This window comes from Podarcis cretensis (assembly GCF_951804945.1).
Source record: "Podarcis cretensis genome assembly, chromosome: 4".
Taxonomy (NCBI): Eukaryota; Metazoa; Chordata; class Lepidosauria; order Squamata; family Lacertidae; genus Podarcis; species Podarcis cretensis.
The window spans coordinates 24,614,809-24,627,080 of NC_137173.1; the positions used below are offsets into that span (position 1 = coordinate 24,614,809).

At 43.1% G+C, this 12,272-nt stretch overlaps 1 long non-coding RNA gene across 3 annotated transcripts; it reads right to left on the reverse strand.

Moving 5' to 3' along the window:
• Positions 1-1,276: 1,276 nt before the first annotated feature.
• Positions 1,277-12,267, reverse strand: LOC307215137. Of its 3 annotated transcripts, XR_013838304.1 has the most exons (4): positions 12,173-12,267; positions 7,409-7,585; positions 3,890-4,000; positions 1,277-3,487 (listed from the first exon to the last, which is right to left on the reverse strand). It is a non-coding gene; the product is annotated as an uncharacterized lncRNA (long non-coding RNA). The 3 variants fall into 3 exon arrangements; XR_013838305.1 differs by lacking the exon at positions 1,277-3,487 and having other exon boundaries at positions 3,756-4,000; XR_013838306.1 differs by lacking the exons at positions 1,277-3,487; positions 3,890-4,000 and adding an exon at positions 5,282-5,617.
• Positions 12,268-12,272: the final 5 nt, after the last annotated feature.

Sequence of the window (12,272 nt, forward strand, 5' to 3'; positions counted from 1 at the left end):
CAATAATAATATTTTTTTAAAAAAAAAAAAAATGTCCCCTGCACATTCAGTTCTCCCTTGAGAGGTCCCTTAGATAGAGCTGGAGAATCTGTAGTCCTCCTGATGTTGCTGGACTACAGTTTTCTCCATCCCTGATCATTGTCCGTGCTGATGGTGGCTTTGTGTGCTACTCTCAGGTGAGTATTCATAGGATTCCCAGGTGTGTATAGGACTGTAAGCTGTAATCTTATCCACACTGCACCGGGGAGTAAATGTGGGACTTCGGTAAAGGTATTCACTGCACATGGTATGTGTAGGTGTGACTGGTCCCTTGTACAATACCTACTAATTAAGTGGTTTCTAGTGTTATACAATTAGCAGCATATGCTTTCATTTTAAAGTGCTTCCGATGTGTATGGATTTTTGGTGTCATTATCATACTATTGTTTGCTGCTTATAGTCTTCTGAAGCTCAAGGATTTGTATACCCATTCTGAACTTCCTTCCCACACCAGTCAGTTTTTAGCTTCTCTCAAGGATATTTACTTGCTTTGAAAAGCTCTGCAGCAGTCTTGGCTTTATTTTACATTTTTAGCCCTTTTCTTTTTCAGTCTCTGCTGTGTGTGCTATAATTTGATGCTGAGTGGGATCTTATGACTCATAAAATCCAGGTTGGAGAAGACAGACCTGGAGTCTTCCAGTTGCCATTTATTCTGCCCGCTAGCGTGGGCAAAAGTTTTACAAAAACAAAACCACCAAAAGTAGCTGTGGCCCAAATGACAAGTATCAATCAACAGGGGGAAGCTGTAAACAGCCTTACTAGAAAAATTAACCAATAAACTGAAACTGACACGGGGACAAATAGAAGAAGACGCCTTCATCCCTGTATGGCTCCCCTTTATCACACACACAGCCCAACAAGACAATGACAAAAATCCACCAACAGCATTCAAATCAATATGGATAACCTGATCCAAAACACCCACCCACCCCACTCACACATGAAAACAAAGACCACCACATCCAATCACAAACAAACAACCACACCCCAGGCCAACCCCAACCTCACCACCAAAGGAACACAAGTGAACAGCAGAGAACCTGCACAAGCAACGCTGACACAAAACCCCACATATATTAAGTAAAATAGAAACATCACCACCTGACCCCACCCCCACTCATCTTTCCTCCCACTCCACCTCTTTCCCCCTATTCTTCCTAATGTCTCAACAAATGAAGCCGATTTGTAAAAAAAAAATATTACATGGAAAAAAAATACAAGAGAGAGACATTGCCCATACCTTGGTAAATCAAGAACATCTTTAATAAAAATACATTTAAAAACACACACGGGGAAGCTGTTTTACTACAGCAGGGATGGAGAATGTGTGACCCTCCAGATGTTTTTGGACTACAAGTCATCATCCCTGACCATCAGTTAGGCTGGCTGGGGCTGATGGGAATCCAACAACTTAGAGGGTCATAGGTTGACCACTCCTACCCAGTCAGATAATTTATCCATCCAGCAAAGCACTGTTCATTCTGATTGCCCGAGGGTCTAAAGGGTCTCTGGCAGAGGCTTTTCGTTACACCTTTTAAATTAAGATGCCAGGGATTGAACCTGGGAATTTCTGCATGGAAAGTGAATACCCTTCTACTTTGCTAAAACAAATAGATTGGTTTACAGCAGCTGCAGCTCTTCCTCTTGTGATTTTTCATGGGGTGGGTCAAACAGTTCCTGATTCTCCCCATTCTAGCTCTCTTTTTTTGTCAACATATTTAGAGGGACACAGGGGAGGTCCTCCCAAATCTACAGAGACATACTTGCCAGTTGTGTAGCATTTAGAGGACCCTAGAATGTTTGATGGGGTGGGTGGTGTTTCTGCAACCTTGGGCAGAACTATACCTTGCAAAAAACAGAAGGCCCATGACAAATTCCCTCCTGTATTACTGCAAGGTGGAATACAATTTGCATCCTCATCACACTGAGCATTCTGCCAGTGGCACTCAGTGATGCAGGGCAGGTAGAAACACACTTAGTAATGACATCAGAACATCAAGTAAATTGAACCACACTTTACGGAGGAGGAAAACTGCCTTTTTCCAACAACAACCCTGTTTTTCTTTCACTGTTTTGTTCCTATCCTTAGAATGAGACCTTCCGTTAAACGAGCACAACTATTTTTTTTACCTCCTCTGATAAATTCATCCCTTAAATCAGGGGTGGAGCACCTCATTCCTCAACCCTGGGGCGATGGGGGAACAAAGCAGATGGAGCCATACACAAAAGTGTGTGGAACAATGAATGCAAATTTTATCTTTTAACTGGTGGGCAAATTTCTACACACCCCTCTATCCTCCCTTCAAGCAAGAGTCATTATCAGTGTTCAAGGATATTCCAGCCAAGCAAAAACACTCAAAGTGGGTGAGATGCAAGGTCAGCCAGCGAGTGGGCATGGCCCGGGAACAATGCCAAGGGCCAGGCAGAGAGGTCTGGGGGGAGACATCCCCCCCCTCCAGGCCTGAGGTTCCCCATCCCTGTCTTAAACCTTCAAAAACTATTTTTTCACTGCATTCAGCTTGCTTCTCCCTCTCTTGTTCATTTGGGTGGAAGGCCCAATTTTAACATACATGCTTATTGATGCTGTTGTGACCATTTATATCCTGAGTGCCTTAAGAAAGGCAGTAACAGCTCTCATATAGCTGTTCTGTTCTGCACGCGTGAGACTGGAACAAGCAAATAGGTTTTTATGTGCGTCACACAGTGGAAAGCGACAGCCTGTGTTTGCTCTCTAATTAAAACTCTTGAATGGCTTTATCTTGCAGAGTGTGAAAGGGAGAGGAAGGGAAGCACCACAACATCCCTGTCTTGAATCCCTGCCTTAAAAGCAGCTCAATAAAGATTTTATAGAAAATCTGTTGCTAGACTATAAAAAATATAGAGAGTAGGTAGAGATGTGAAAGTCCAGAATAAGCTAGGATAATGAGGGGAGGCAGGTCCCCCTCCAAATTTTAAGGGAAAAAAAAAAACCCACCCTGCCTGGGCTTTCACACCCCTCACCTAGTAAAAATGAAGGTCAAAGCACATGGCTGTCTCTCAGTTATAGGCCAAGTATTTCTGTGCTGTTCCCAGTTGCCCAGTGCTTGAAGGGAAGGGGGAACTGAAGAAAGAAAAATCCCCTCCCTCCCCATTCTTTACCAAACGGAGAAGAAATAAGGTTTGAAAATGAAGGTTAAAATAAGTATGGGTCTGATCTTGTCATGCAACATGAAGCTATTTACTACGCAAACATTTGCTCACCTGCTTTTCATCAAGAAGGGTAGGCTACATGGGAGCAATGCTGTTTGACCTGGTAGCAGGTAAGTGAGGTAAGTAAGATAAACAGAGCAAGGGAATTCATGCTCGGATCCAACGCAAATGCAACCCTCTAGAAAACATCACTGGCTTTAGCACTGTGTCCCAGATCCTGTACAGAAGTAGCATAGACCTTGCTACAGAGGTTTGCAATCTATTCCAGGAAAGATAAATCAGGCAATAACAGGGATTACAGGTTGGTGAGTGAGTCGGTGGGTGATTTGTAGATATTTTTCAGCACAGTAACTTATTATTTTTTTATTTACTGGTTTTAAGCAAAATCATAAGACCTGAAAAACTAGGAGGAAAAGTTATCTCATAGTAGTGGTAACGCTTTTTCCTTTAAAATGGCTGTGTGCCCTTGAGACCCAGTTATCACACGGTTGGGGCTGTATTTTTGGGAAACGGGAGCCACTCAGGGATTTCAGCTCAGCATCAGTTTATTATCTATGCTCTGGCAAGGCAGGGCATTCTGGCCAGAGCAGCAGCCCTTGTGTAACAGAAAGGCACTCCAAGCAAGGCACATCTGCATACAGAAAACAAAACTTTGTTTTACCTTTGTCTGACTCATGGTTACTGATTGACCCAGGTGAGTGTGGTTGTTCCAAGATGAGATGGCACAAGATATTATTGTGCCTGAAGGGGAAAATCCAAGTGGCTGTCTTTCCTAGAGGTAAAAAGAAGTTAATAATTATAATAAATATGGCAATTTATGTTTTTTAACAGTACCGCCAAAATCTGCCACCTGCAACATGTTCAAATGTGTTTGTTACTCCTGTAGAAGTAAGTGAGAAGAAATTGAATTGCAGGGGGATAGATAAGCGTGTTCAAGGAAGTGCCAAAGGTAGCATGGCAAATTGAGATGCTTTGATTGTTTCCTGCTGGCAAGGGTCATTTTCAGAGCAGATAGTGATTCTGAGTAGTTTAAACCAAATTGGAGAAGGGTCCTTGGTTATAAAAGGAACGCGGGTGGCACTGTGGGTTAAACCACAGAGCCTAGGACTTGCCGATCAGAAGGTCGGTGGTTCGAATCCCCGCGATGGGGTGAGCTCCCGTTGCTCGGTCCCTGCTCCTGCCAACCTAGCAGTTCGAAAGCACGTCAAAGTGCAAGTAGATAAATAGGTACCGCTCTGGCGGGAAGGTAAACGGCGTTTCCGTGCGTTGCTCTGGTTCGCCAGAAGCGGCTTAGTCATGCTGGCCACATGATCTGGAAGCTGTACCCCGGCTCCCTTGGCCAATAAAGTGAGATGAGCGCCGCAACCCCAGAGTCGGCCACGACTGGACCTAATGGTCAGGGGTCCCTTTACCTTTACCTTGGTTATAGCATTTACAAGGTAGGCAGAAGGCCTCCTAAACTGGAGTACGGAGTTAAAAATGGAACCTGACAGATGTACCTAGCAGGGGTAGGGTACTGTTTGGAGACAGTGGGCGACCTTCCCTTCTGGACAACCTTCTGTGGGGGTCGAGGGGGGCACATGGGTGGGGCCAGAGACACCTAATGTAAATTTCATCTTTATACAATAGGTTGGTTTTGCAAACACTCAGATGCCTCTGTCTAGCCTCCATTCAGGCAAGAAGCATAATTCAGAGTTCAATAACACAGTCCAGGTGGGCAAAAAAAACTCAAGGAGGCTGAAAAATAGTGCCAGTGAGAGGTGTGACTTGGTTTTGAGAGGTCACATTTCAACCCCTTGGCTTGTGGTTTTGCGGCACTGGCCTAGAGGATAACACAGGGAACTGGCTCTAAGAAAAGCATCACAAGTTAGTAGAGAAACACTGCTAGAGATGAAGAGAACCCCAGAAATAGTGTTCAGTTTAGTATCATACCACACAGTATCTAAGTAAGGAAGATGCAGCTTGTCTATTAATGGTACACTTCCAGCTCCTCTGCCGTCTATTTCAGTAGCTCATGATGCATTTCCAAGTGAAAGGCTGTTACAGTACTGTGTTTCTTTTGCTGTGTGTGTTTTTATTCATGTTCGCTTCACCACTGTTGACTTTCACTGGCAAACAAAAATCCATAGCAGAAACTGTACAGGGAAGCAAAATGTCACAGTCCGTCTGCAGCAGAAACTCTCTTGCACTTGGAGGGGGAGGGGTGTGCCTTCGTGAGACAGGATGCAGGCAGAATGACCTCCATTCCTGAAGAGGGTGGTCCTGAAAGGTCAGGGCTCTACTTGACAGAGTGGTAATGTGAAAGGAAGCTAGCTCAAAGCACAGTTTCATAACTCTTGGTCTTGGAATGAATTCAGTCAGCTCCCAAGCATTAGTCACTCACTGATTTCTATGAAAACATTAAGGTTTGTTACAAAAACCCTCCAGCCAAATATTTACAACAGAATAATTATTTTCCTCCTGGGTTTCAGGAAAAAGGGAAGCATGACTTTCAATGACTATTTTACAGGAATTAATATATGCATACATAGTCAGTGAATCTTATTATTGTGTTCTTCCTTTCCCCACGGAAATATCACCATAAGGCAAGGAACTCCCACAATTCTTCTATGTTCTATGCCACGTGCGCCTCTTGTGATGAAATAAAACCACAGCTGTGGAAAGACGATATATATTTTTCAGTGGAAGGATTTCATGACTGCATCCTTATTCTCCCATGCAGAAGTACGTGAAAGCATTAGACCAGGGGTTCCCAAATTGTGGTCCACAAGGTTCATTCAGGTGGTCCAGGGCACACTTGTGGATTTGTGGTTGAAAACAGGCGACGACACATCCCTCATTCCATAGTCGTACTCCTTTTTAATGGTATCTGTATGGCTTCTTTTATTTCTTATACTGTATTGCAATTTGAATTCTATTTCTTTACAAAATACAGTATAGAAAAAAATAAAAGCATCAAAAAATAAAGTTTAAAATCATACAGCATATAGCACAGGGTATCACAATCACTGCAGTGGGCAGAAATACCCTAAGTTGTCTGCCAAGAACTTCAGCATTTTTCAATAGGACTGGGGTGTATGTGGGAGTTTGCAAACTACTGCATTAGACAGATTTCTAAGCTCAAAGCTATTGCTGGTGCCAGAGTTTAGCTTGGTTTGTTAGTTGTGGGGGCCCTCCTGACAAGAGCCAGAACTGCCACCTTAGTTCTCTTTTTAATTAATTATCAAAATTTACATACTGTTGATTGTAATAAAGCCTCAAATTGGTTTACAATAAATATTAAAATTATCAGTAAAAACTATTGAGAACAATTAAAATTAACAGTTAAAAATATTAAAATGTTTTTGTGTGGATCAATAAATTGAGCTCTGAGCGATTTCTATGGAAGCTTAAGAGTAGAGTTGCTTCATTCAGGCTGCATTGCTAGGCACATTTACCTGGGCGTATGCCTCACTGAACACAGTGGGTCTTGTTTATGGGTAAACATACATAAGAAAGCATTGCTGTCAGTGACTTAAGGCATTTGCTGGCAGAAAGACAAGCATTAAAATAACAGTAAATACTTTAACCTCACACAGCAGCAGCCCTTCTGGTTGATTACAAGTCCATTTTGACTGTCTAAAATAAAGCAGGTCACCCAGTTAACTCAGAATGACCAGAAGACCTCACTGTGACGGCAGCAAGAAATAAAAAGCTTGACACTGGTGGGGCACTGCCCCATATGCCCTAATGAACCAGCCTCCATGGATCAAACAGATTTAGGGCTGATTCTGTCCCACCCCTGGAATGCCCAGTTTCAGGGCTTAACACTAGTTAATGCCAGCAGTAGATCTATGCCCAAAGGATTTCACACAAGCATAGTGGGGGTCTCCATGGTGGACAAAGAGCTCTGGCAAAGCTTTTCTCCTCTACCCCTTCCCAACCTAGTTATACAGGAAAGAATTACTGTGTTATTCTATTCTAGAATTTTATAATTCCCAATTTAAATACATCCAATGCTGCTGAATTCCACAAGGCAGCCCCAGATACAACACATTACCAGAGTATAGACAACAGAAGTTAGGCTACCCCTGGCCAGATAGGGGCGTAGTGGGCCACTTATGCAAGGCACTCCAGCCACCGAGGCCACTTGACCGTCAAAGGACAGCAAAGAATCCACAAGTACCCCCAAGCTACATACCTGCTCCTTCCTGTGGGAGTGTAACCTCATCAAGAGCAGGTCACCTCCCATCCATTCTAGTCCTTGACCACCCACAAAGAGTGCTTCGGTCTTCTCCTGTCTGAGCTTCAGTTTGTTGGCTCTCATCCAGTCCATTACCAAGGAAAGACAAATGGTCCAGCACGTCCACTGCTACACCTGCAGATGTAAAGGAGATGCAGAGCTTTTATCATATCCTTTTTCAAAACGGGGGGAAATGAAACAGTACATGGAGTGACACCAAATCTATAAAAATATGCCTCGGATCCCAACTAGTCCTCTGTGTGCTCCCATTCAAAGATGGAATTTGGATCAAGCGGAGGCAACAGATTCTTTTGGCCAATCTCTTCTCCCCACCCACTGCCTTCATGCTTCTCTGGAGGGTCCCCAAACCTTCCAGAGCAGATTTTCAAGGAGCAAAGGAGCTGGGGGGAAACCAGCAGAACATGCAATCCCTCCTTTCTGGAACAAAAAGACAGGAACATAAGAAGCTGCCTTATACTGAATCAGCCTATTTGTCCCTCAAACTCAGCACTGCTTGCAGTGACTCGCAGCCTCTCTCCAGGGTTTGAGTCTCTTCCAGCTTTACCTGCAGATTGAATCTGCCCACAAGGCAGATCTTCTACCACTGTGCAATATATTTTTCTTTCAACAGGAATGTCTCATTAGCAGAAGTCCAGGCATGGGATGTTCCCACCACCAGAGCCTTACTAGCAGTTTTGTTTTCAAAACCTTTTAAAATCATCTGAGGTACGGAATTTGCTCCCCCCCCCCCGTCACCACACACTGAGCTGGTATTTTCAATGAGCTGTGCAACGCAACCCAATGAGCTCTTTCTGAGTTAGCCATGTGCAGTTTTCAGAGCCCATCAGTGTTTATAGGAAGTAGGTATTTTAGCTCCGTTGTGCTTTATTTCTTGCTCATTTACTCAGTTTCTTGTTGCATTACTGATTGTTCACCAAGACAGGGGCTGCTACAGTCCCTCTGCTGGTCTTGAGTAGCCCAAACAATTTAGAACCACTTCATAATTTCATAATTTACCCTTTTAGATATATACATAACACGCTAAGTGTACACTTAAAAATGATGCATATATATATATATATATATATATATATATATATATAATATAATATATAGGTACTCTCACCTGGAATTGGCTCAGCTGGAATTGACTCCAGTTTTGCCTCTTGTAATGACCGCACAATTGCACTCATTTCACACGCTAGCAAGGTTAGGCTTAAAATTCTACAAGGAAGGCTCAAGCAGTATGTGGATCGAGAACTCCCAGAAGTGCAAGCCGGATTTGGAAGGGGCAGAGGAACCAGAGACCAAACTGCAAACATCCGCTGGATTATGGAGAAAGCTAGAGAGTTTCAGAAAGACATCTACTTCTGCTTCATTGACTATGCAAAAGCCTTTGACTGTGTCGACCACAGCAAACTATGGCAAGTTCTTAAAGAAATAGGAGTGCCTGATCACCTCATCTGTCTCCTGAGAAATCTCTATGTGGGACAAGAAGCTACAGTTAGAACTGGATATGGAACAACTGGTTGGTTCAAAATTGGGAAAGGAGTACGGCAAGGCTGTATATTGTCTCCCTGCTTATTTAACTTATATGCAGAATTCATCATGCGAAAGGCTAGGCTGGATGAATCCCTAGCTGGAATTAAGATTGCCGGAAGAAATATCAACAACCTCAGATATGCAGATGACACAACCTTGATGGCAGAAAGTGAGGAGGAATTAAAGAACCTTTTAATGAGGGTGAAAGAGGAGAGCGCAAAATATGGTTTGAAGCTCAACATCAAAAAAACGAAGATCATTGCCACTGGTCCCATCATCTCCTGGCAAATAGAAGGGGAAGAAATGGAGGCAGTGAGAGATTTTACTTTCTTGGGCTCCATGATCACTGCAGATGGTGACAGCAGGCACGAAATTAAAAGACGCCTGCTTCTTGGGATAAAAGCAATAACAAACCTAGACAGCATCTTAAAAAGTAGAGACATCACCTTGCCAACAAAGGTCTGTATAGTTAAAGCTATGGTTTTCCCAGTAGTGATGTATGGAAGTGAGAGCTGGACCATAAAGAAGGCTGATCGCCGAAGAATTGAAGCTAGCAGCATGAGATTGACCAAACTGCGGAGGCAGTGGAAGACAGGAGTGCCTGGCGTGCTCTGGTCCATGGGGTCACGAAGAGTCGGACACGACTAAACGACTAAACAACAACAATGGGCAAAATAATGCCTTTAAGCAGAATCATAATGGGCAACACATTCAAAATGTGAACTTGATTTTCAGCTCTCACTTCTTCTCCCATTTCTGCAATGCAAAAAAGCTTTAGGAGGATACCTTTTTGCTCTTCGCTCACCTGACCACTAGTTCAATAGTAAATTTGCAACATATTTTGAGCAATAACATTTATTTACTACATTAACTGCTTCCTTGTCATTTATTAAGCCTTCTACACAGATCCATACATGTATCTTTTTTTCTCCTGTTCTCTTCTCCCCAATCACTTTTGTGCTCTCAGCTTACAATATTTCGAAGGAAGTTGATCAAACTGAGCATTCTTGTAAACTTGAACTTGGTTGCCAAGAATGTAAGTGATTCATGCCGTATGAGGAATTGATTTCCTGTGTCCCTACTCCACCCCCCTCTTTTAAAACACACATTTACTATTATAAACAATCAACCCCCTTTTTTTAATTCTGAACAAAGCACATCCTTAATTGCATGACAAACAGATTCCTAAAACACTTCCGAAGAGCTATTATTAGAGGAAAGAAATATTGTCACTAAAGGCCTCAGCATTAATGAGATACTGTATATATTACAAGAATGTTGCGAAAGAACAAACTGGTGTCTCTTGATTACATTTCTCAGGGAGGGTTACCTGACAGAAGAAAGAGAAGAAAGAGAACTGCCCTACATAAAAAAACCTATTTAGTCTTTTAAGGTGCCACAGAGCTTCAGAGAAAAGGATTGGGGGAAATGGCAGGCAGAGCCATAGAAGTCCCAACAGCTTTTGCCAAGGCAATATGGAGACTTCTACTACCTTCCAAGAAGATGAAGAACACTTTTCAGGTGTAAACACGTTACACACACACACACTCTCTCTCTTCAATTAGGAAAGAAACAGCAATAAAATACTGTAGGTTGTTTAATGCAGTGCCTTCTGAGTCTGCAACTTCCTTATGCAGCTAAGCATGGAAATATACTTGAGTGCCCTCTAGCTTATCCACAAAAGTACTCCAGATCACCAACAATTGCTACTATCAAGTAAAAGAAAATTCTCTGTAAAATGATTTGCATAGACAATGCCTCAAGGTTACCTTGCAGCTCCTGTGAAACTTAGCTAACAATGTCAAATTGAATTGCTCATAAAAGATGTACAGCTGAATTTCTGACTGCCAGTGAGCCATTTAAAGACACAGGCCCACTATCCAATAACAAAAGGTGCATACCCAGATTAAGTCTTTTATAAGTTTTATTGTTGAAAAGTATGTCACACAAAACTAAAGTCATCGCACCCATGCTGTTCAATACAGAGTTTGTTTCCCCCATGCTGGAAACTCAAGGCAGACTTAGAGACTGCATATTCTCCTGTATTTTTTCTTTTAGTAAATATTTCATTGAGATTCTATTATGCAAAAAGAAAACAAGTCCCAGAGATCGTTGTGCTTGCTGAATTGTGATACTTGGGAGTTGCTTTCTTCCTACATGTATATGATTTTTTTTTTTAATTGGAACAGTTTTACCAGCAGTAAAAATGATTACTACTTGTAAATGCAAGGGGTTAGGAAGATACTGTGAGGGCACTGAAGTGCGATCAAAGCTGGTGTTTTGACGCATGGAACTTTATATGCTCATAGGTAAAGGTAAAGGTACCCCTGCCCGTACGGGCCAGTCTTGACAGACTCTGGGGTTGTGCGCCCATCTCACTTAAGAGGCCAGGGGCCAGCGCTGTCCGGAGACACTTCCGGGTCACGTGGCCAGCGTGACATCACTGCTCTGGTGAGCCAGAGCCGCACACGGAAACGCCGTTTACCTTCCCGCTGGTAAGCGGTCCCTATTTATCTACTTGCACCCGGAGGTGCTTTCGAACTGCTAGGTTGGCAGGCGCTGGGACCGAGCAGCGGGAGCGCACCCCGCCGCAGGGATTCGAACCGCCGACCTTTCGATCGGCAAGCCCTAGGCGCTGAGGCTTTAACCCACAGCGCCACCTGCGTCCAATTATATGCTCATAGGCTGACACTATCCTAAGACCGACGCTCTATAAACCACTGCGGCTTACAAATCATGTACCTGACACTCCAGATGCGTTTTTAGGACCCACTTCACTTCGGAAATTTTAAGTCGTTTTAAACTGTTTTTCATACCACGTTTTAACTGTTGTAACTTGCCCTGGGACGTTGGGGTGAAGGCTGGGTAACAAAGAGTAATTGTAATGACGATACAAAATAAAAAAATTCCTTCCAGTAGCACCTTAAAGACCAACTAAGTTAGGTGCTACTGGAAGGAATTTTTTAATCTTTAAGGTGCTACTGGAAGGATTTTTTAAATTTTGTTTTGACTATGGCAGACCAACACGGCTACCTATCTGTAACTGTAATGACGATAATATATATTGGGCGTGTGTACTCTTTGCAGTGCATATAAAATGAAAGCTTTCAATTACTAAATGTTTTAGGCGTATAATGCGCGTCCGAATGACAAAGGGGGGTTGAACGTGTGAATCTGCACCTCCAGACACGCGTCCCCGCCAAGCCCGCATTTCCCGGGGCCGAACACCTCACAAACAGCCCCCAGCCTCTCTTTTCAGTTCCCCCAACCGCAACTCTTG